The sequence below is a fragment of the Gossypium arboreum genome, chromosome 1 (assembly GCF_025698485.1).
Source record: "Gossypium arboreum isolate Shixiya-1 chromosome 1, ASM2569848v2, whole genome shotgun sequence".
NCBI classification, from domain to species: Eukaryota; Viridiplantae; Streptophyta; class Magnoliopsida; order Malvales; family Malvaceae; genus Gossypium; species Gossypium arboreum.
In genome coordinates, this window is record NC_069070.1 from 113,268,768 (window position 1) to 113,291,904 (window position 23,137).

The 23,137-nt window shown below is 35.6% G+C and overlaps 2 non-coding genes across 2 annotated transcripts; one reads left to right on the forward strand and one right to left on the reverse strand.

Annotated features, from left to right (window-relative positions):
• Positions 1-285: 285 nt before the first annotated feature.
• On the reverse strand, positions 286-392 carry LOC128281564 (small nucleolar RNA R71). The gene has a single exon (XR_008271798.1). It is a non-coding gene; the product is annotated as a small nucleolar RNA R71 (small nucleolar RNA).
• A 21,908-nt stretch (positions 393-22,300) lies between these two features.
• Positions 22,301-22,407, forward strand: LOC128282537 (small nucleolar RNA R71). The gene has a single exon (XR_008272842.1). It is a non-coding gene; the product is annotated as a small nucleolar RNA R71 (small nucleolar RNA).
• The last annotated feature ends 730 nt before the right edge of the window (positions 22,408-23,137 follow it).

The following is a 23,137-nucleotide window of genomic DNA, read 5'->3' on the forward strand; positions in this document are numbered from 1 at the left end:
TTTGAACTGAAACCTAACACAATCCAAATGATACAGCAATTTGTTCAGTTTGATGGTTTGCAGGACGAGGATCCCAATGCTCACTTGGAAAATTTTCTGGAACTTTGCCACACTTCTAAAATTAATGCCATTACTGATGATGTCCTTCACCTTCGGTTATTCCCTTTTTCATTGATTAACAAAGCTAAACAGTGGTTAAACTCGATACCACAAGGGTCAATCACTACTTGGGAACAAATGACCGAAAATTTTTTATTAAAATATTTTCCACCGGCTAAAACGGCTAAATTACATAATGATATAACTTCTTTCGTGCAGATGGATTTAGAAACACTCTACGATGCATAGGAGAGATACAAGGATTTGTTGAGAAGGTGCCCTCACTATAGGTTACCACTCTGGCTACAGGTTCAAACGTTTCACAATGGCCTAAATCTTTTGACTAGACAGATGATTGACGCAACTGCTGGTGGAACTATCAATAATAAGACACCTAAGGATGCTTATGAATTTATAGAAAAGATGTCACTAAATTAGTGGCAAGTAATAAGGACAAAGCCAACAAAAATGGCCGGCATTTTTAACCTCGATTCGGTCACCATGCTCTCTAATCAAGTAGAACTTTTGAATAGAAAAATTGACGGTTTTCTTTGTTCTTTACAAGTTCACCCAGTAATGTAGTGCGAAGCAAGTGGAGGTGGATCAAGCAATTCAGAATACCCACCCTATGGCCACAACATGGAAAATGAGCAGTTAAATTACATGGATAATAATCATCAATCTCAAAATAATCCTTATAGTAATACTTACAATGCAGGTTGGAGGAACCAACCAAATTTCTCATGGGGAGGCCAAAGGAATCAGAGACCACCACCTCTAGGATTCCAACAACCACCTTACCAATAAGAGAAAAATTCGAACCTTGAGGAGTTGCTAACAAAATTCATCTCAATGTCAGAAACTCATTTTTCCGAATACCGAGACAGCATTTAAGAATTAACAAGCATCGATCCAAGGGCTCGAAACTCAGATAGGACAGCTCGCCAAATTAATAACTGAACGACCACAAGGTAGCCTGCCGAGTAACACTGAATCTAACCCAAGGGAACAACTCAAGGCAATTACCATCTAAGACAAGGAAGGGTTAATTGAACCTGAACCTGAACCGAGGCAAGGAATTATGGTAAGTAAAAGCAAAGGTGAGGTAGACTACAGTGAACAAACACCGGTAACTAAAGAGTACAAACCACGTGTACCATACCCAAATGAGATAAGGAAAGACGGCACAGACGAACAATTTGGTAAATTCCTTAACTTATTAAAAAAATTACATATTAATTTACTGTTTATTGAAGCTCTTTCGCAGATGCCAAACATAGTCAAATTCTTAAAGGAACTTTTAACAAATAAACGGAAGTTGGATGAGGCGTCGCATGAGGAGCTAAATGCGGTTTGCTCAGCCATACTACAGAATAAGCTGGCCAACAAATTAAAAGATTCAGGGAGTTCTATGATTCCTTGTTTAATTGGCAGCTTAGATGTTAATACTGCTTTGGCTGATTTAGGGGCTAGTATCAATGTCATGCCTTCCAAAATGTTTAAACAACTAGGTCTTGGGAAACCCAAACAAACTAGAATGAGTATTTAATTAGCCGATAAAACAATTAGATTTTCTAGGGGTATCATTAAAGATGTACTCGTTAAAATTGACAAATTTATATTCCCAATTGATTTCATTGTTCTAGACATAGAGGAGGATAATAACGTTCTTTTAATTTTAGGAGGCCCTTTTTAGCAATTGCTAGAACAATAATTGATGTTGGCACAGGTGAACTCACACTTCGTGTGGGAGACGAAACAATCACCCTTCAAGCTTGTAATTCAAGTAACACACCAAAAATTGAAGGTGGTTGTATAAATCATTCTACTAAAACTGACCATCAGGTACAACTTTCTTTGCAGGAAATAGGTTCGAAAAACATACATGAGCCATGTTCAAGCAACAACAAAGGACCTATCTATGAAGAACGAAGGCTACAAATCGAGGAGCTAGATGAATGGCGGACACATAAATCGAGAACACACGATAAACCAAAACTACGCCATAACAAGCTAAATTTTTCCCCAAATCAACTTAAGGTTGGAGACAAAGTGCTATTAAACGTAACAGACCCTCGTATTACCACTTCTGAACCGAATGAAGAAATCCCTCTTACGGTACTTAGTATTTTTCCATACGGTACAGTCAAGGTAATTCATCCCAAATTCGGTACGTTCAAGGTAAATAGTACTCGTCTTAAACCTTATGTTAATAAAATTGATAGTAGGGATAAGGAGTGTAAACTCCTCGCACCACCATGACTATGCAAAGAGAGGTAAGTTGAGCTTAGACTCTAAATAAGCGCTTCTCAGGAGGTAACCCAAGCACTAACAATATTGATTTCTTCAAAATTTTAGTTTTTAACATCTAATCACTAACTGAGTCGTTGAAACACAGGTGTTCTAATCCACACGGCCAGGCACACGGGCGTGCCTTAGGCCGTCCAATTCTAAGTCAGAGCATCACCTGAAACAAAGTAAAACATAAACGTGAGCTTTAAGCCTAGTGTGTGATTTGGCCCATAGTTTCAATACAAATAATCTTAATCATTAATTTTTCTCATAGCATATCAGATTTCATATCAAAATGTATCTTATCATAACATAACATATTATAACATATCATAACATGTCCTACCATCATTCGCTACACACCATCTTTTTCCAGCTAATCACACCAATAGGTAGCGATGTACGACTCATATAAATTGCAGCTGAGCTTGTCATACATAAATTTGTGGTCTAATCACCATAATTGTAGTATAAAATATCGTATAATACTTCCTCCATCATATCATAACCCACCCCAATACACATGCATATCATAATCATAAAACATGCTCACAAATATAATATAACACACGTCATGCCTACACACATATTTCATACATATCATAGCATAATACATAGTTTATTTGTGGCTTTTCCAACTTAACATACCTTTTAAGCTTATTCAAATGTATTTACGTACTAAAACTATGCTTTTTTGACCCCATACAATGCCTACGGACCCAAATTTTTAGTCCCTTAAACGGCCTTTTATTGGGCCCCAAATTTAGGCAAAAAGGCCTACACAGCCAGAAAAAACCTAGCCCATGTGATCCATACGGTCTAACCACATGGTCTGCAAACTTTTACACAGCTGTATGCCCCACCCGGCCAAGCCACACTGGCTGCAAGATTTCATACAGTTATGTGCTCCACATAGTCTACCACACGACTTGACACATAGTTGTGTGGCACTAGCTAGTTTCAAAAAATAGCCCTTGTTTCACGATTTAGCTAGTTTCTCTCAATAATTAAGGTTGTTTTCACACACTTGATAATGAAATTGATCCACCACACAGCCGAACACTTAGAATCCTACAAACGGCATCAAAACTAAATGTTTATAACTTCAATTTAGCACAAAGATTTCCACTTAAATTCACTATTTTCTCAAGAAAATAGACCCTAAATCAATAACAAACACTTTCCGTAACTTACAGTAACACCTTCAAGAACTTAATTTGTTGGATGATTGTTTATCACCATATGTTCTTCTCTAAAAACGAAAGTTTCCACAATAAATAAAATTTCATCACAAAGGGAATCCAAATCAATCCTCAAAGCCTTAAATAACAACAATCTTAAATTGTGAAATACCATATCCAACAATTAAATAACTAAATCAAAACCCCGAATTACTCACGACAAGTAAAGAACCCAAAACTCACCAACGTGATAGTAAAAAGGGAGAATTTGGATGGTAGTGAGAGGGTAAGAAACGTGAGCAAAAGAGTGGCATTGCAGAACACTTGCAAATATCGACATTCAAACACGAGATCTTAAGCAGACTTACAGAACACTTAACCACATAATCAAATCAATTTACTTAACACCCTTGAATAATTTAAATCTAAGAAATTTGGGCATTACAGCTCTCCCCTCCTCAAACAAACTTCGGCCTCGAAATTTACCTAATTCAAAGAGATAACGATATTGCTAATAAATCAAGCCATCAGGCTCCTAAATAGCCTCCTCTGAACCATGATTCCTCTACAATAACTTAACTAACGGAATGGTCTTTCTCCTCAAAACTTTAACCCTGTAATCTAGAATCTGTATCGGCTCCTCCTCAAAAGATAAATTCGACCTCAACTCAATTTCATCTACTGAAAACACATGAGCAGGATCAAATCGATAACGCCTCAATATGGACATGTGAAAAATGTCATGAATGTGATCCAACTCTGAAGGCAACTCTAATTGATAGGCGACTGGCCAAACACGCCTCAAAACTTGATACGACCTAATAAATCGAGGGCTTAACTTGCCATTACAGCCAAATTTGATAACCTTTTTCCAAGGGGAAACCTTAAGGAAAACACAATCCCCCACCTCAAACTCAATGTCTCGCCTCTTAAGATCTGCATAGGACTTCTGTCTATCAGAAGTGACCTTAAGTCGATCTTGAATCAAACAAACTTTATCCTTAGTCTTGGCCACTAACTCAAGACCCAGAACCTTCCTCTCTCCTAACATAGCCCAACAAAGGAAAGTGGGACATTTCTTACCATATAAAGCCTCATAAGGCGCCATCTGAATGCTAGACTGAAAGCTATTATTATAAGCAAATTTACCTAGCGGAAGAAACTCATCCCAACTACCCCAAAAATTGATCACAGAGCTCCAAAGAATATCCTTCAAAACTTGAATTACTCTCTCAAACTGACCATCAAGCTAAGGGTGAAAATTCATGCTAAAATTCAATCTTGCACCCAAACCGGATCCTTCTTAGTGGGTGTCAAGGCAACCCATTAACAAAATCCATAGTTACTCGTTCCCATTTCTATAATGGTAACTTAACGGGTTGGAACAGTCCAGAAGAAAGTTGGTGTTCAGCCTTAACTTGCTGGAATGTTAAGAAATGAGACACAAAATCGGCTACCTCACATTTTAACCCAGGCCACCAATACAAGTCACGGAGGTCACAATACATCTTATTACCACCGGGATCCATAGAAAAATAGCTATTATGCGCTTCTCGCAAAATGGACTGTTTCAAACCCATATCCTTAAGCATACAGATACAACTTTGAAAACAAAAAATACCATCATAATTATACTTGAAATCCGTAGTTTTACCATCATTCATCTACTAAACTAATCAAAGACTCATCCAACATCTTCTTACTTTTAATCTCATCCAACATCTTCTTACTTTTAATCTCATCCAACATCTGCTAACTTTTAATCTCATCCAACCACGATGATTTAACCTGCAACTCAGCCAGAATCCCACCGTCATCAAACAAGCTTAGGCGAGCAAATATCACCCTCAAATCAGTCATAGATCTTCAACTGAGTGCATCGGCCACCACGCTAACCTTATCGGGATGGTACTTAATCGAACAATCATAAATCTTAAGTAACTTGATCTAACAACACTGCCTAAGATTCAACTCCTTTTGAGTGAGGAAATACTTAAGACTATGATGATCGGTGTATATGATGTAACAGCCTGATTTTTAGTGGTGTCAGAAATAGAGGTTCGAGACCACCCAAATTCAATGAATAAGTTGGAAAATTTTAATATTTAGTATTTACGAGTTAAATGTGGAATTAGAAAGATTTTTAAATTATTAATTTGTGTATTATAAAGATTTATTAGGTTAAGTAGTTTAGAAAATGAGGTATCGAGATCTCAATTCTATAAACTGAGTCATAAATATTTTTATAAATATTTATGGAGTGTCATTAAGGTAGTATTAAATTTTTGTTAGAAAGTTTTAACGTTTTGATAGTTAGTTAATTAAAAAGGACTAAATTGAAAAATATGCAAAACTTGCTAATTAAGGAAATAGTGATTAAATAACCCAAATGGTAAATAAGGGAGGACGAAAAGAGTAGATAGACACACATAGCGGGGCAGAGGTGGCATAAGCAAAAAAATAATAATGAAATTATGTGATTTAAGGGCAAAATTGGAAATAAAGTAAAATTAAATAGCCAAAATAAGATTCTAATAGTTTCTAGACCATTTCTTCTCTAATTTTCTGTCCAAAAACACTATTGAAGACATATTAAAGTTGGTTTTCATATTTTAGCTTCATTTGAGTTTAATTCTTTCCTTTTTCTTGTAATTTTTATATTTTTAAGACTTTTACAATTAGGTCCAACTAGCTATTTCATTAGTTTTTATTTTATTTGAAATTTGGAAAGTTACCATTGATGAATTCTGGATATTTTTTATTAAATAACATGGATTTAGAGCTTTAATTTTGTTGTATGATGATTTTATATAGTAATTTTGTTAGATGTTAATTTTAGGACCAAATTGTGAAAAGGTCAAATATTAGGGTTTGGTATTAAAATTATGTTTAGTATGGGCTTATGATAGCCTAGAATATTTAGCTAAATTATTAATTGAGAAAAATTAGTTCATTTAATGGACTTTAAGGGATTAAATTGCAAAAGTTGTAAAAGTTAGGGTAATTGTGTAATTTTAAAATTTTGAGGGGTTTTAATTGTGAAGTAAATTAGAACTGAAATATATGCTAATGAATGAGTAACTTTATATTTTAGATCAAGATCTCGTAGATACTCGTGAAAAAGGAAAATTAGCAAAATAGTCCTTGAACTTCTACAAACATTACAATTTAACCCAGGTAAGTTCGTATGGTTAAACTTTAAAAATTATATTGAATTGATGAATGATATTATGTATTTAGAATATTGTTGAAAAATGGAATATTGTTAAATTATAAATTTGAAGTGAATATTCGATTTAAATGGAACGCGGGATTGAGTACAATCGTTGTTTGGCGAAAGATAGCAAAGGAGGAATTGACGACAAAATTGCCCAAGCAAACCGAGGTTCGGCATTTGTTGCGAAATTTTGTGTTTACTTTCCGTTTAGCTCTCACAAGCTTCTGTTTAACTCATATGAGTTTCTGTTCGGCTCTTTTAAGCTTCTGTTTAACCCTTATTCATTTTCGTTCAGCTCTTTTATGAGCTTCTGTTTAACCCTTATGGATTTCTGTTTAGCACTTATGTGCTTCTGTTCAGTCTTCGAGCTTCTGAAAACGATGTACTCATATACGTAAGCCGTTTTCCGATTTGGTAAGATTTGTTCACTGACTTTTGTAATTGAAAGTGAAAGACTTATCATTTACTTTTGGTATTGATCTGAAATAAATGTATTCATTAATTGACGTCGTGATTTGGCAGGAAGTTTACATTGAATTAATTTATTTAATTGATATGTTATATTAGGTTCAGTAAGATTTATGTTTAACCCATCGAACTTACTAAGCTTTATTTAGCTTACTTGTGTTGTTTAATGTCTTTGTAGATTATCATAAGATCGGGAGATCGGATCAACACATCAAGTGACACTATCCAGCCTATTCTGATAGTTTTTATACATTCAATATGGTTTATACGGCATGTATAGGGTTGGTGTGGATTTGATCAAAGTTTTGTTTGTGTAAATATTATGAATTACATTTTGTTTACTTATGCAACCAACTTATATATATATGGTCTTATCATGCTTGATAAATGTTTGGTGCGATTAAGTGATAGATAGGTTATAGGCATGTTGATGAATAAGTTGATATATTATATTTGGTATAGGTAGCTAAATATGTGCTTTGATCAATATGGTAAATTTTAAATGTTTAAATATATGTGATAATATGATATGTTTAAAGCTTGATTTGATTTTATTGAATGTCTTGATATGGTTTATGAGTGTGCAATTTGAAGTGTTTAGGTTGAAATAAAAAAATAGGTGAGAAACGTGGTTTGAAAAGAACCAATTTTCGTCCACACAGGCAGAGACACGGGCATGTGTCTCAGCCGTGTGTGACACACGGCCTAGCACATAGGCATGTGATTTGGCCATGTGTCCCCTGCATCTTTAAAATTGAGAAATAGAATGCCCAAGTATTTTCACACGGCCTAGCACACGAGTGTGTGGCTTGGCCATGTGACCCTTGTTGAAACCCAAATTTGCCCTACTCACTCAGCCCACTTAACCCCAATTCAAACCCATTTACATTAAACCCCAAAACCCAACACATTAACTACCCAAAACCTATTACAAAAATAAACCCAAATCTTTAACCCATCCCCAAGCCTAAATAAAACCTAAACTACCAGCCCAAATTAAACAAACCCTAACCCACTAACTATCGCACAACCTTTTGTCAGAAACAAAAAAACCCTAGCCACCTTGCCACTTGCGCCGCAACCACCCTCTGACAGCACGCCACGGACGTCAGCCCACTTGCACCGGCCACCAACTCTGCAGCACCGTTCAACTGCTCCTGCAAGAGAAACACGCGAAAAGACAGGAATAATAGACTAATATTTGTAAATGGTTATAAAAACCAAATGAAAATTCTTTGAAAAGAGGTTGGCAAATTCATGAAATAAATCATCATATACTAAAACAACAACAACAGTCCCAAAACATACAAAACAAATAGCAAGTATTCGAAGAAGAAAACAAAAGCAAACGGGATAAAGGTTACTTCTTTATTTTTCTTTTTTTTTTTTCAATTTTCGCATACATATATACCCATATTTCTTTATTTTTTCTATTAATATAAACATAAAATATATATTTTAAAACTAGAAAAAAAAAACAAAAAAAACATTACTTTTTGAACTTCCGGCCACTGCGTGAGGTGGCCGGCGACGGTGGCGCACGGAGGAGGTACGACGCCGGAGTCTCACCGTGAGTCCCCAGGCCGAGAGAGGGCTGAGAGAGAGAGAGCTTTTTTGGAGAGAAAGGAAGGAAAAATGAATTTTTTTGCAAAATTTTTACTTTTATAACAATATAAAACGACATCGTTTTGCATTAAAGATCCAGGGCATAAAACGACGTCCTTTTGCCCTAGATCAGGTTGGCCCGACCCTACCCACTCAGGATCTGCGTGTTTTTTATTCAATGGACTAATTGCGCAATCGGTCCTTCCGCTTTTTTTATAGTTTCATAATCCAATTTTTTTTGTATTTGTAATTTTGCCCAGAGATTTTATTTTTGTTTTGTTTTAGTCCTCCCCTATGCTGCGCGTTTTGAAGGGAGGGATTATTGGCCATTTTAGTCCCTTTTAGTTATTTGCGCATGCAATTTAGTCCTTTTTACTCTTATTTACTCCGGATTTGCCCCAAAATTTTGTTTCAAGTTCGATTTAATCCCTTTTAGTCATTTTTGCTATTCATTTATCCAAATTATTGCTATTATTATTATTATTATTCATATGTATATTATCATTTATATTATTTTTATTATTATTAATTATCATTATTACCATTATTATTACTATTATTTTTACTTTCATGGTTATTACTACTACTATATTATTATTATCTTTTATCTTCTATTATTATTATTATTATTATTATTATTATTACCATATAATAGTGTATTTCTTTATCGTATAGGTATATGTATATATATTTATATATAGTATTATTCTTCATTACTTATTTTTAATATTTTATTATATTTACTTTTTTTGTATTTCAATATTATTACTATTATTATTATACATTAGTGTGTATTTATATTCTATATGTATATATATATGTTTATATATAGTGTTATTTTTATTTACTTTACTTTAATATTATTATTATTATTATTATGTACATATATATTTTTACCATCGTTAGTTTGCACACATATATTATTATTTATATTATTACTATTATTGCTATTTCTTTTATATCTATTTCTATTAATATTATCATTATAATCTCATTTTATTATCATTCGATTAATACATTATAATTTTACTATATTATTATTATTCTGTTTTACATATTACTATTATTGTCATTAACAAATATTATTATTATTATTAATGTATTATTATTCTTTATTACTATCATCATTATCTTAGTCTTAAACTAGTTAACTTCAGATTACTATTATTATATATTTTATTACCATTAATCATTATTATTATTACCATTATTTTTCATTAACATATTACTATTATTTTTTTACCATATTATTATTTCCTTTCTTATATTCTTATTGTTATTAACGTATATTATTAATGTACTATTATTTTCTATTATTTTATTACTAATATCATTGTTATCATTTTATCATTGTTATCATCACTTTTGTAATTACTATTACCATTGTATTATGACTGTTATTATATTTTCACTCTCTTATTACTCATCTTTTATGTTTCTTATCTATTTATATTTTCATTATTATATTATATCCATGTTTATAATTAGGTATTAATATCACCATTTTACTATTGTTATATTTTCATATTATTATTATCATTATCATTAACATACATATATGCATGTGTATTTTCATGTACATGTTAGTATTTTCTACTATTATTACAAATATATTATTTCTTTATATCATTGGAACATTATTTTTATTTTTATTTTCTTTATGTGAATATTATTGTCACTTTTATTAGTATCATATTTTAATAGTTTTTCATTAATTGTATCATCGTTCTTATTATGTATAAATTTCCATTGCAAGTGATATTATATATATATATATATATATATATATATATATATTAATAAATAAGGCAACATACCGATTTCAACACTAAGTTATCGATTTCATCGCTATGTTAGGTGAAATTCGTCGGCTCGTGTTAAAAACGAGACACCCTTTCTAAAAAAATCTAAAACTAAAAAAATCTCATTTTTCAATCGGATCACGATTAAATGTCAAATTGAATTCGAATTTTTGAAAATCAAGACAACACTTGTTTAATAAAGATACCAATTTTGGGCGTCGCGAGGGTGCTAATACCTTCCTCGCAAGTAACTGACTCCCGAACCCTATTTTTCTCTGAATTTTCGCGTATACCCAAATTTGGCCTTCATTTTTGTTCAAGAATAAATTTTCTTTTCAAAAAAGATGATTTATTAGGTGTCCGATCACACCTAGAAAAAAGATCGGTGGCGACTCCATTTTTTAAAATCAAACATCGATCTTTAAACTTTCAATCAAACATCCTAATTAGCGACCAAGCTAAAATAAAAAAAAAATTACGTCGCTACAACCCTTTCACCCAATTAAAATAAGTAAGGATGCTCATACGGCCTAGCACATGGGCATGTGGCTTGGCCGTGTGACCCAAGTCAGTAAGCACCCTAACTTAGACACGGGCTGGGACACGGACGTGTGCCCCTATTTCAAATGCCTACACGGTCTGAGACACGGGCGTATCTCTTAGCCGTGTGAGCCACACGGCCTGGCCACACGGGCGTGTGTCCCCTGCACTTAAGAGATAATTTGAAATTTTTGCCAAAAATTCTTTGAGTTTCCAGTTTGGTCTCGATTTATTTCTAATGTGTATTTTGGGCCTCGAAAGCTCATACAAGGGACAATATAAGTGATTTATGACTAGTAGTTGATATGTATATTTTATGTTATGAAATGTTCGTATTTGATCTAAAAAGTTTGGTAATCTCTGTAACTTTATTTCGGAAACAATTAAGGGTTAGAGTGTTACATATGATGCATCTCTCACGATACAAATAGTGCCTCCAAATCTTAAGTGCAAAAACAACTGCAGCAAGCTCGAGGTAATGAGTCGGATAATTACCCTTATGCTACTTAAGTTGCCTAAACGCCTAAGCAACCACTTTACCCTCTTGCATCAATACAAAACTCAAACCAGTATGCGAAGCATCACTATAAACACCTAAGTCCTTCCTAGGATCAGGTTGAATCAAAACCGATTTGAGCTTTTCAAAGCTCAATTGCTACTCAACAGTCCAAAAAAATGGGTCAGTCTTACATAGTAACTTTGTAACACTCGTAACCCGTCTCCGTCACCAAATTAGGGTTACAAAGTATTACATTACAATTCAGAACATTCAGTATCACATAGTATCAATTTTACAATTTAATTATCAAATATTCATATAACATTTAAATTAAAGTGAAACATACATTTATGGACCTTAATTCGAGCCTACGAGGCCCTAAAATTAGTTTAGAAACAAGTAGGAACCAATTCGAATCAAATTAGAATATTCTAGAAAAATTAAAAAATTTCAAAATAGGGGTCACACATATGTGTGTTCAGGCCATGTGACAAAGCCTAGACCGTGTAGCTCTAAACATGGTTGTGTAGCTATCCACACACCCGTGTATGCACACCATGTAACTCACTTTGCCTATTTCGCTCCGAGTCACACGACCGTGTCGTTAGGCCGTGTAACTCTCTGTGCCTGTGTGGATCAACCTGTACTATAACATGCTAGAGGCACACACTCATGTCGAACACAAGACCGTGTGAGAGCCCACGTCCCAGGCCATGTATACCCAAAAATGACCCAAAACATGCTCATTTTTCATCTAATTGGATAGATACCTAAACCATCTTATAATACATGACTTTAAACCTTAAAACACATCTAAGAATCACTATATCATGCCAAAACAATCAACCAAAAATACTATCCAAAGTCATTAAAGTCACCACATCTTATCCAATTAACAAATCAATATCTTGGCTAGACTTCCATGCTATCACACCACATCTAGCACACCTATAAGTCAACAAACTTACCATTTCATTCACATATCCAAAACACTTGTGCCTAGATTGATACCATACATGTATGCTTCAAAGCCATAGAACACATCCAAGCCTAGGTAATTTAAGTTATACAACTTTAACTCCTATTACATGCCATATAAGCCAAGATCTTTACAAAATCTACCAAAAAAGATTCTCAAATAGTGTGATTCCTCGAGTTGATCCGATCTCTCAATTTCCATAAAAATATAACCTACAAAGAAGAGACAAGGACACGAGTAAGCTTACATAAAGTTTAGTAAGTTCGTCGAGATTAACGATAAAGCTTACTGAATCAAAAATAATACTTCAAATAACAATATTTTCAAGAATGAAAATGAATTTTCAAGAAAACTGAGGCCCTACGGAACTGATCGAATAGATCATCAATCTTTGGAAGTGGGTGCTTATTCTTTATCGTCAATTTGTTCAACTGATGATAATCCATACACATCCTCATAGAACTGTCCTTTTTCTTAACAAAGAAAACCAATACTCCCCATGAGGACACAGTCGGTCGAATGAACCCTTTGTCCAAAAGTTCCTGAAGCTGTAGCTTAAGTTCCTTCAACTCCTTTGGTGCCATTCGATATGGAGCGATGGACATCGAAGTTGTCCCTAGCAATAACTCAATTTCAAACTCAACCTTCTTATCAGGAGGTAATCTCGACAACTCTTTAGGAAAAACATGTGGAAAGTCCTTAATAGTATGAATCTCTTGTACAGTCAAACCCACACTACTCGAGTCATGCAAATAAGCCAAATATACATCATAACCCTTATGGATTAGTTTTTTAGCCACCAGAGTGGAGATTATGTTTAAGAGATAATCTCGACACTCGTCTACCATCACAACCTCCATATCATCTCCAACCTTAAAAGTCACTCTCTTAGACTCACAATTCAATCCAACCCGATGCTTCACCAACCAATCTATAACGCCCCAAAATTTATATTTTTGCTTTTGTGGTTATGACACAAATATCTGTCAGCTTTAGTGGTTATGTGTTCTGGGAGTGTTTGGAAGGTCCCAAGTTCAAGCCCTATCTTTGGCAAATTTTGGTATTTTTCTGAATAAACCCTTCACCTTGTTCAATAGGCTTATATGTAAGTATTTGTAAAATCCTATCAGAATGGGCCTACTGGTCTTGTGGTTAAAGTGTGTGTTGGAGTGTAGGAGGTCTGGAGTTCGAATCCTTGCACGAGTGTGGGAGACTATTTTGCTCATTTAACCGAGAGAGTTTCAGTCAAACAGGAATTCTGAGTAGTGGGTAGTTACTAGAGGAAAATAAGGGGAGTTGGAATATTGGAATTATCGGTAATTCCTTTATTTTTTAAAATTTTGTTTTTTCTCTCTCTGCCTTCCAAAGTTTCTAACGTTTCATTTGTTTTTCCCCTTCCATTTTCACTACCGAAATCCTTCTCTCTACTTCACTATCATTCCGTTTCTTTTATTTTTATTTTATTTTATTCGTTCTTTCTACAAACAAGTAACCAATGATCATAGTTATCGCGCTTTTGAGCCTTGATGGTAAGTTGATTAAGTGTGTTTCGTATTTGTAATGAATATGTTGTTAATAGAGGGCTGATTTTGGTATTTAGGTGGAAGATAAGAGGCGATGGACAGCCAGTCAGAGCTTGAGTGTTTCGAAATTACCATTACTTGCTCAAGGTAAGGACGTTGTTAGATTAAGGGGAAAGTTCCTTGTGATGGTAATTTTATTAGAATCGCGAGTTAGGGGATTAATTGGATGATACTTTGGTTGACTATAGGTTTTGGAGTGTTCGGGGTTCATTTTAGCATCAAACCATATATTTTTGTACTCGAAACGCAAAAAATGGGTTAGGCGAAAAGCTAAAAAAGCTCACTATCGATGCCACACGGGCGTGTGGTCACCCGTGTGTGATAGAACACGGGCGTGTAGTCGACGAGGCCAGGCTGTGCCCACCAGACACGGCAGGCCATGTGCGAGACACGGGCTTGATCGATTTGGGCCGTCTGGGCTACACGGGCATGTAGGCCTACACAGGTGAACCACACGAACATATGGATTTTGGGCCAAGCCATGTGACCCACACGGCCAAGGCTAATTTGGTCCATGTGGGCCCACACAGGCAGATCACATGGGCGTGTGAACCCAATCTACTGATTTGTTTGCTAAGGTTACACGAGTCGCCCAAGACGACTGTGAACCTACTGTGGAGTCGGTAAGAAATGCTTTGATCCCTAATTAACTAAATGGTATATGTATGACTGATTATTAAGCATGATTAGAATATTGTACTGATTATATGCATGACACTATATGCAGAGGAATGATATATGCAGAGGAAGTGTACTGATGGTTTCGAGCCTAATACCGGCAACTCAGCCTAATACTGTATGTTGCATTGCTTGTTTGTTCGAGGAATTGCACACTGAGTTTTTTGTAAACTTACTGTACGGTTTAATCTGTACAGGTAATCCCCAGACTTAACGGATTGGTGCAACGGAGGACTTGACGGTGGCCATGCGTATTTAAACTATTTTGATTTCAACTTTGGGTATTTAATTCTTAATTATTTTTGGGGTTAATTTTTTATGTAAATTGCGGACTTTCTGGGGCTTTTACTTAATTTGGGTTATTATTCCTTTTTATGGATTTATATTTGTTAAAATGTTTTAAAACTCGGATTTTAAAAAGGTAAAGTTTTCTCTAAACACATGATTTATTCAAAACGACTTTTCAAGAGCTTTCGTAACTATATATGTAAAAACGAATAACTAGATAAGTATCGATTTTAGGGTCAACAAGAGATAACAAATGAAAATTATTATTATCGAAATAACTTAGCTTCGAACGCTATCATGTGACATCATCAGATTCGGCCATAACATCTAGACTGAGTTTGGGGTGTTACATTTAGTGATATCAGAGCCAAGTTGCAAAACTTAGTTGTAGATTTGTGTTTTAAAGAAAAACTTGTTTTTAACTGATTTTTGAATACTGAAATATTTTTATTGAATGTGTGGTACATCGAGTCTCCGGCACTGATCTTGTAAGTTCTCTATAATTGTTAAATGTTTTTTACTGAAATTGCTATAGTTAGTATATACTGAAACTGTAGTAAAACTGATAGACATGGATTGATACTGCGATGTTCGAAACAAACTTTATACTTCTGATATTATTTTCATAAAATGTCTGTTAAAAAACAACGGAACTGTAAATTGATGCATAAAATTGTTAATACAGATAAAACGCAATTAGACAATGAGCACTAGAGGTACTCACGGACGGGGTATAAGAGGCCGAGGTAGAGGCCGTAGAGGGGCCCGAGCTAGGTCTTCATTTTCTGGTAACCTGCCTAATTTGGATACGAGTGAGACGTCTGTTTCACCGGTGACTGAGATTGGATCTGGGTCTTATGATCGTGTGGCTGGGGATGACGCACTGTTCCAAGCTATGTTGAAAATTTTAGAGAGGGTCGCAGGACCCAATACTGGGGTGGAGGCCGAGGTTCAGTTACGGAATGACTCCGGTCTAATAGAGCCGAGATTTTTAAAGGTATTGTTGGAGTTTCCCCTAACGTGGCTGAGTACTGAATTCAGGCCACAGAGAGGATTATGAACGATTTGGACTGCACCCCTGAGCAGAAACTAAAGGGTGCAGTGTCACTGTTGAGAGATGAGGCCTCAACATTGGCCTTTTCTGAATTAGACTAAACTTGGGTTCGACAAGGACACGCCTGCAAAGCGACATCAAGGCCATGGTTGAGGTCATTAAATGGGCACGCGCGCAGATCCACCGTGTAAGTCGTGCTTCGATCCCGCCAAATTGACACGGCCATGTAACACGCCCGTGTGAGAAAGTCCAGGCCGTGCTCTTTTCCCATGTGGGTCCATTTTCTCCATTTTAGGCCCGTTTCTCGCTCTTTTTACTCTCCTATGCTCTCCTAAGTATAAAACATGAAATTAAAGGATTAGGAGCATCGAATTCACCAAATCTTAGGAGAAACCATCCATAAATGCATTAGGCATGCGGTAAAAATATGTATAAATTATGGTTTATCAAATACCCCCACACTTAAGCATTTCCTTGTCCTCAAGCAAAACCTCAACTCACAATCAAAATAAATTCTTCTGAACTTATAATTCCTATTAATAATATCTCAAAATAATCCATAAGTAATCATACATTGAGAATTTGACTGAAAGAACATCAAAGTTCCAAAACATTCCAAGTCAAGTATTTTATCATGAAAGCATAGGTGTCTCCCCTCATCTAAGTAATTACCTTCGACTCAAAATATCACAAAGTTTCACATCCTAGCTAAAGATTCACTCAAATCACTCGAGCTGTTCAAGGATAATACATGAAGCACTCAATAGTCAATAATGAAAAGTCATTACCATAGACTTGCATGAAAATCAAATCTCCACCACTATATATTTAAATGAACATCAATCAAAAGGTCTTTAAAGGGTTGTAACGTGACTTTGGTTAGTGGGTATGGTCACAAGCTGAAAGAAAAGGTTAGAATCGAGATTGAATTGAAAAATTGCCTAACTAGAAAAAGTAATTAAACATCAATTGAGTACAAGTGAGCTTCTTCTCAGAAGATGAAATTTAGATACTGCGGCTCAACACTACCGAATTACTACTAATATGTAAGTATGAATATATTTTTTTTAAGAGCAAGTCAAATACATAGAAGACTAATCGTGTTCTTTCGTGATGGGTTTTAAATATTTATAATTACTCGTTCTTGAACTAACTATTATCGCGATGTAGGCAAGTGTACCTATCGAACAGTAGAATAGTTTTAGCAAGACCAGATTGTTGAACCCAAAGAAACTAAAAGTATTAGTAATGAGTGACTTTTTATTATCTAGCCTAAGAATAAAAAGGTTTTGTTTTAATTAACTAATTATCTAAACTAAGAACGCACAAAGAAAAGAATTGGGGAATTGCTTTTGAGGAAAATCGATTGACTTAAGACAATACCTAAGGAAAAATCCACCTAGACTTTACTTGTTATTCTGGCTCCGAATTGGAAGATTTATTCATTCAACTTATTCCACAGAGATCCCTAAGTTATGTTATTATCCCTATTCAAGACTAATAACGTTTAATCCCTAGATTGAAAAATCGAGACTTTTCTCTAATTAACACTTTAGGGTTGCATTAACTCGATCTATGGATCCCCTTATTAGGTTTCACCCTAATCCAAAAAAATCTTGTCACCCTATGTCTAGGCGCACAATCAACTCCGCTAAATTATGATAAATGTACTCTTAGACAGGGTCTATTCCTCCTCTGAATAAGAGCTTGTCTTGAATCAGTATCTTGGGATATCAAAACAAGAATTAAGAACACATAATTAAGAACAAGTTAAATATTTATCATAAGATTCAAAAAATAATAACAAGATTCATCTTAGGTTTCATTCCCCTTAGGTATTTAGGGGTTTTAGTTCATAACTAAATAAGAAACATCTCAGAAGAATAACGAATACAAAACATAAAGAAAACCCAAAACTCCTAAAGGGAAATTGAGGAGAGATCTTTAGTCTTGATGATGAATCCGGCTTCTGAGATAGATCAATCGACTTCCTTGGATTAATTCCTTACTCCCACTTCTCCATCTTTTTTTTCCTCCACTAGGGTGTATTTATAGGCTTTGGAATGCCTTTTAGCCCTCAAAATTAGCCTTTTTCGAATTGGACTGAACTCGGGCTCGGCAGGGACACGCTCGTGTGCGATTACTTCAGGCCGTATTCAAGCCTGCCAAATTAACACGGCCGTGTGGTCTGCCCATGTGAATCGTGCTTTGATATGCCAGATTGACACAGTTGTATGGGCTGCCCGTGTGAGGAAGTCCAGGCCATGTTGAGTTCGTACTTTGGCCCATTTTCTCTGTTTGTGGCCCGTTCTCGTTCCTTTCGCTCTCCTATGTACTCCTAAGTATAAAACGCGAAACTAAAGCATTAGGAGCATCGAATTCACCAATTCTAATGGAAAATCATCCATAAAATGCATTAAACATGGGGTAAAAATATGTACAAATTACGGTTTATCAAAGACCAAAGCATAGCTAAGCAATTAGTTCAAATCAAATCTCGACAAAAATAGGGATCAAATTAAGGGATTTCAACAATAATGGTTATGGGTTAATATTGAGGGTAAATCAATTAATGGCTTGTTAGGCTCAAAGGGGTTTACTAAAAGTTAATTATGAAGGTAGGATTTTGTGGAGTGAATGGGTTAAACCTAACTGCCTTTATCATTTTGACATATCAAATCAAATGGTGTGGTCTTGACATGTATAGTCAAGCAAGTTTTAAAATAACAATTCAATACTGACGCACTCAAAGCAACAATAAAAGTGAGCATGAAATAAATAGTAGGTGCTCTAAAGGCTCAAAATCTCACAAAAATTACGGCTTTTTAATGTTTAAACCTGTGAATTTTAACTCAAGATAATACCTAAACTTGGGAAAAACAACCTATAAAATTTTAAATTCAAAAGTCAACTTACCATGCTTGATTCTTTAATATCTTAAAGTTTAAACAATCAATGCATGAATGCCTAAGTGTTAATTCAAGACATATCAATAAAAATCATAAATTAATCAAAATTAATTCTAATCATGGCATGAGAAGATCACTTGAGAATAAGACACAATTCAGGGATTTCTAATGACGATATGAAAGACCCCCAACACTTAAGATGTACATTGCCCTCAATGTACAAACATAGATAGATTGAAAAAGATAGATTGATAATCATAAGATAGGGAGAAAAGTGAAACTTCCTGAATGATGAATGAATTCCTTGAATTGGGGTTATAGAGAATAATAGGCGTGAGAGTGGAGGAGGATACTCTGGTGGTGGTAGAGGTTCATTAGTCAATAAGTCCTGTGCCAAAAGAATATTATATCTGGTGGTAGCTACGGTCGTGGTCAAACAGGTAATGGTAGTCGTGGAGAATCCCGATGGAGTTTTTAGTTCCTATGCGACGATGAGCTTTGGAGCTCTTTATAATTGTGACAGAATCAGGAACTATAAGGAAGCATAATTACTCGTAATGAAATAGCTGAAATTGAAAATTGTAAAAACTCAAGATAAAATAGTATAAACAGGAAATAAAAAGTAATTTGAAAATATAAAGATAAAGCTAAGATAGATAATAGGTGTTTATAGAGAAATTGGGGCACACGGTCGTGGGGTATGCCCGTGTGCTTTGGTTTCAGCTCGTGCGTTTCGTGGTTTTCGAAATTGGGCGCATCGGTGTACTCAACCATATTGCACGACCATGCCAATCTTCGTTCGCTTATCCTACCCCCGTGTATGAAGGCACACGCCCGTGTTAAATTGATAGGTTTGCCCACATTTTCAAAACACGGGCGTGTCGCACGCCCGTGTTATTTTGGCAGTTTCGCCCACGGCGTGGCAACTTATCGTATCCCGTGTTGGGGAAGAAAATTTTGCCCTATTTTCACACTACGACACGCCCGTGTGCCTAGCCGTGTGGTATTTAAAGATTCTGTGTACCATGATTCGGTTAGTACGTTAGATGTTAAAAACTCAAATTTAAAGAAATTAATACTGTTAGTGCTCGGGTTGATTCCCACGAAACACTTATTTATAGTCTAAGCTCGACTTACTTCGCTGGTTCGTGATCATGGTGAATCGAGGAGTTTACACTCCTCATCCCTACTATCAATTTTATCAATATAAAGTTTAGGACGAGTACCATTTATCTTGAACGTGCCAAATTTGGAGTGGTATACCTCGACCGTACCGTATGGAAAAATACTAATTACCGTAAGAGGGGTTTCTTCATTTGGTTCAGAAGTGGCGATTTGAGGATCTGCTGCATCGAGTAGTACTTTGTCTCCAACTTTAAGTTAATTTTTGGAGAAATTAAGCTCCTCATGGCGTGGTTTTGGTTTATCGTGTTTTCTCGGTTTATGTGTCTGCCATTCATCTAGCTCCTCGATTTGCAACCTTCGTTCTTCATAGATAGGTTCTTTCTTATTGCTTAGCTTATGTATGTTCATCGAACCTGTTTTCTGCAGAGAATGTTGCACTATATGGTTAGTTTTAGCCAAATTATTTGTACAATCACCTTCGATTTTTGATGTGTTATTCGAATTACGGGCTTGAAGGGTGATTGTTTCATCTTCCACACGAAGTATGAGTTCACCTGTGCAAACGTCAATAATTGTTCTGGCGGTTGCTAAAAAGGGCCTTCCTAAAATTAAGGGGACGTTGCTATCCCCCTCTATGTCTAGAACACCGAAATCAACTGGGAATATAAATTTGTCGATTTTAACGAGTACATCTTCAATAATACCCCTCGGAAATCTGATGGTTTTATCTGCTAATTGAATGCTCATCCTAGTTTGTTTGGGTTTCCCTAGACCTAATTGCTTAAATAATTTGTAAGGCATAACATTGATACTAGCCCCTAAATCAGCCAACGCATTATTAAAATCTAAACTACCAATTAAACAAGGAATTGTAAAACTCCTTGGATCTTTTAGTTTGTTAGGTAGCTTATTCTATAGAATAGTTGAGCAGACCGCGTTCAGCTCCACATGCGATACTTCATCTAACTTCCGTTTATTTACTAAAAGCTCCTTTAAAAACTTGACTGCGTTTGGCATCTGCGAAAGGGCTTCAATAAACGGTAAGTTAATATGTAGTTTCTTTAGAAGTTTAAGGAATTTATCAAATTATTCGTCTGAGCGGTCTTTCCTTGCTGCATTAGGGTATGGCATGCGAAGTTTATATTCTGTAATCACCGACTTTGGCTCATTGTGGCCTACCTCATCCTTACCTATGCTTACCACTGGCCTTGGCTCTGCAACTAGCCCTTCCTCATCTTGAATGACAATCGCGTTGAGTTGCTCCCTTAGGTTAGATTCAGTGTTGCTTGGCAGGCTACTTTGTGGTCGTTCGTAAATCAACTTGGCGAGCTGTCCAATCTGAGTTTTGAGCCCCTGGATTGATGCTTGTTGATTTTTGAGTGCGGTCTCGATATTCTAAAAATGAGTTTCTAACACTAAGATGAATTTTGTTAGCATCTCCTCAGGGTTCAGTTTTTTCTCTTGTTGGTAGGGTGGTTGTTGGAAGCTTGGAAGTGGTGGTCTCTGATTCCCTTGGCCTCCCCATGAAAAATTACAGTGGTTCCTCCAACCTGCATTGTAAGTATTGCTGTAGGGATTGTTTTGAGATCGAGGAATGTTACCCATGTAATTTAACTGTTCGTTCTCCATATTGTGGCCATAAGGTGGGTATTTTGAATTGCTTCATCCACCTCCACTTGTTTCGCATTGTATTACTGGATGAACCTGTGAAGAACTAAGGAAACCATCAATTTTCTTATTCAAGAGTTCTACCTGATTAAAGAGCATGGTGACCGTATCGACATTATAAATACCGGCTGTTTTCGTTAGCTTTGTCCTCATTACTTGCCACTGATAGTTATTCATTGACATCTCCTCTATAAATTCATAGGCATCTTCAAGTGTCTTATTATTGAAGGTTCCACCAGCAGCTACATCAACCATTTGTCGAGTCGAAGGATTCAGGCTATTATGAAAGGTTTGAACCTGTAGCCTAAGCGGTAACCCATGGTGAGGGCATCTTCTCAAGAGGTCATTGTATCTCTCCCATGCATCGTAGAGTGTTTTTAAATACATCTGCACAAACGAAGAAATATCATTAAGTAATTTAGCCATTTTAGCGGGCGAAAAATATTTTAATAAAAACTTTTTGGTCATTTGTTCCCAAGTAGTGATTGACCCCCGTGGCAACGAGTTCAACCACTGTTTAGCTTTGTTTCTCAATGAAAAAGGGAATAACCGAAGATAAATGACGTTATTAGAAATGCCATTAATTTTAAATGTATCATATAGTTGCAAAAAGTTTGCCAAGTGAGCGTTGGAATCCTCGTCCTGCAAACCATCAAACTGAACAAACTATTATATCATTTGAATTGTGTTAGGTTTCAGTTCAAAAGTACTTGCGGCTTCAGCCGGTCTAACTATGCTCGATTTAGTTCCTGTTAAAGAAGGTTTAGCATAATCATACATAGTGAGCGGAGCAGGATTCTGATTAACAGCAATCGCAGGAGGTAGCGGATTTTCTTGGTTTTCAGCCATCTCCTCGGTTGTGGTTGAAGTATGGTCCTCTTGCTCGTCCTTTGTGTATCTTAGGCATCGCCTTATTTCTCTTTGGTTTTTGTGAACTGCGCGGTCGATCTCACCGTCAAAAAGTAGTGGTCCTGACGGGTTTCTTTTGGTCATAAACTAGAAAAACCTGTCAGAAGGAAATAAGAGAAAAATTAGAAAAGAAAATAAAAATTTAAATTGTAATAAAAGTAAAGTGACTAAAGTAATAAAAATCGAGTTTTCCTAATATCCTAGTTCCCCAGCAACAGCGTCAAAAACTTGATGCGTGATA